The 2,936-nt window shown below is 40.3% G+C and overlaps 1 non-coding gene across 1 annotated transcript; it reads right to left on the bottom strand.

Moving 5' to 3' along the window:
• Nucleotides 1–2,563: 2,563 nt before the first annotated feature.
• On the bottom strand, nt 2,564–2,670 carry LOC126026776 (U6 spliceosomal RNA). Its single transcript, XR_007501997.1, has one exon. It is a non-coding gene; the product is annotated as a U6 spliceosomal RNA (small nuclear RNA).
• Between the last annotated feature and the right edge of the window lie 266 nt (nt 2,671–2,936).

Here is a 2,936-nt window from a genome sequence, read left to right as displayed (position 1 = left end):
GGTCACTGATGGGCTGAAGCCAAAGAGAAAGCTCCATTGGAGGGGGACCAACAGCAGAAAGATGAGTGGATCCCCCCAACACAGATTCCAGCTCAGGAATTAAAGGCCTTTCCATCCCACATGATCTCAACAGCCTAACACAGAAGAAGATGGAGAAGAGGGAAGATACAAGACCAGCCAAAGCCCAACTAAGGAGAAGCTGTTTTCTGAACTTCCTGCACCTGATTTACCTCAAAAAAAAATTAACTTTCCTCTAGTCTCTTGACCCTATTTGCATAAGTCACTATATTGCTGTTTAAAGTGTGTTTTATCTGTATGAATCTTAATATTACTTTCTTTTGTTCTAAACCACACTGCAAACAGAAGATTTTGTATTCAACTTTTGCGGTTTAATATTAGTTTGCACAATTTTGGGAAAATGCATAGTGTTGTTAGAGTTTTAAAAGTTCTCTTGGGGCTGGGCGGTGGTGCTAGAAGTAAGGTGCCTGACTTGCCTGCGCTAGCCTAGGACGGACCATCCCCCAGCGTCCCATATGGTCCCCCAAGCCAGGAGCAACTTCTGAGCGCATAGCCATGAGTAACCCCTGAGTGTCACCGGGTGTGGCCCAAAAACCAAAAAACCAAAAAAAAAAAAAAAAAAGTTCTCAACTATTTTAGCGAATGTTTCCAATTGCTATGATGTTTTATTGTGTATATCATGTAGCAACTTATTCTTAAATATGTCTTAAATATATCTGAAATGTTCTAAAGTCTTTTTCCATAGAAGTAGATGGAAAAGAAACTTGGACACCAGGGGCTGGAGTGATAGTACAGCGATTTGGTGTTTATCTTGCACGTGGCCAACTCCTGACAGAACCAGGTTCGATTTCCAGCATCCCATAAGGTCCCTTTAGCCTGTCTGCCAGGACTGATTTCTGAGCTCAAAGCCAAGAGTAACCTCTGAGTGCTGCTGGGTGTGGTCCAAAAACAACATAAAAAGGAAACTTGGGTACTATGCACTCTTACTACAATGCTCATTATAAGAATGTTTAGCAAACTTACTTTCAAACTATATAAATATATTTGCAAAAATGTTCTTATGTCTTTGCTTAGAGAAGTCTATGGAAAGGAGCTTGGATGTTCTAGATTCATATGATGCTTGGTGTAAGAATATTTAAGAATTTTCAAATTAAGTGTATCTGTTGAAAGATTCTAATGTTTATGTTCAGAGCAGTCTAAAAAAATTCTGATATGTGTAAGATATGAAAAGATATAGAAAAGGCTGATTGTTTTGAGAATGATGTATACAATTTAACCTTTGATGCTTTGAGTTATGATCTGGGATTCCAACCTCTGGCAGAGAAAAGTAGAACAAAACTTTTGTAACTTTTACTTTTATCATATTTTGCCCCTCCTCCCTTTTTTTGGTTTTTGGGTCACACCCAGCAGCGCTCAGGGGTTACTCCTGGCTCTGTGCTCAGAAATAGCTCCTGGCAGGCTTGGGGGCCATATGTGATGCCAGGATTTCAACCACCGTCCTTTTGCATGAAAGGCAAACGCCCTACCTCCACGCTATCTCTCCCGCTCTGCTTTGTTTTAAACAGAAAGGGCGAACCAAACTTTCAAACCCAAAGGTGTTTCCCTAACTTCCTCTTTCCCTAAACTTCTTCCTTTTATAAGTAAAAACCAACTTGATAGTGATTCTTTTTTCTCTCTCCCTCTCCCTCTCCCTCTTCCTTTCTCTTCCTCTCTTCTTCTCTTTCTTCCTCTCTCTCTCTCTCTCTCCCTCTCCATTTTCCTTTCTCTTCCTCTCCCTCTTTCTCTCTCTCTCCCTCTCTCTTCCCCTTCCTTGTATTGGGAATTGGTTTGAATAAAGAAAGGAGTTCTGGCTGCTTGCTGGGGCAGAGAGAGCAGGAGGCAAAAGGCCACAGATGCCATGTTTGCCAACCTCTTGACTGCTTGGTGTATTATTTCTTCACCACTACCCTGCTTCATCAGACCTACTCACCTAAGGGAGTAGAAACACAGCATGTGGGATGAGATCTCACCACTCGTGAGATTTTATTTTACAGGACACCATATGAGATGCTGGAGATCAAACCTAGGTCAGCTATATATAAGGCAGGTGCCCTATTGTTCTAGGCCAGAGTTTTCCAACCACTGTGCTGTAGCACACTAGTGTGACATGAGATATTGTCTGCCGTGCCATGGGAACAATTCCAATTTCATCTGTAACATGCCGCTTCAGTTCATAAATAGGCCACTTATTATAAAATATTATGACATAATAAAATAATTTCTTTGTGTTTATTTGATTCCTATTCAGGAGGATTACTTTACATATAGTAAATATAGTCACAAAGTTCATTTCTTTTAACATTTTCTTTTCTTTCTTTTTTTTTGCTTTGTTTTTGGTTTTGGTTTTTGGGCCACACCCGTTTGACGCTCAGGGGTTACTTCTGGCTATGCGCTCAGAAATCGCCCCTGGCTTGGGGGGACCATATGGGACGCTGAGGGATCTAGCGCTTGCAAGACAGCACCTTACCTCTAGCGCCACCTTCCCGGCCCCTCTTTCTTTCTTTTTTTTAATTTGGAATGCTTCATGAATTTGTGTGTCATCCTTGCCCAGGGGCCATGCTAATCTTCTCTGAATCATTCCAATTTTAGTATATATGCTGCTGAAGCGAGCAGACATTTTCTAATCGTTGTGTGCCTCGTGACTTTTTTTCATGAACAAAGTGTGCCTTTGCACAAAAACGTTGAAAAACACTGTGTCCACCAACATAAAACGATTAAGCAGTATAATTATGGCCACCCTCCAAGAAGTTGAAAAGGAACCAAAAAATAAAACAAACCCAAAACAAACAAAAAAAAAATGACCTTAGTACTGCTTTTCATAATCCAAAGAACAAATTTTCTTGAAATTAAGAAAATTAATGAAATGAAAATAAATTTAA

Source organism: Suncus etruscus, chromosome 13, assembly GCF_024139225.1.
Source record: "Suncus etruscus isolate mSunEtr1 chromosome 13, mSunEtr1.pri.cur, whole genome shotgun sequence".
Taxonomy (NCBI): Eukaryota; Metazoa; Chordata; class Mammalia; order Eulipotyphla; family Soricidae; genus Suncus; species Suncus etruscus.
The sequence above is the reverse complement of the archived record's forward strand: the minus strand, read 5'-3'. Positions and strand labels throughout refer to the sequence as shown.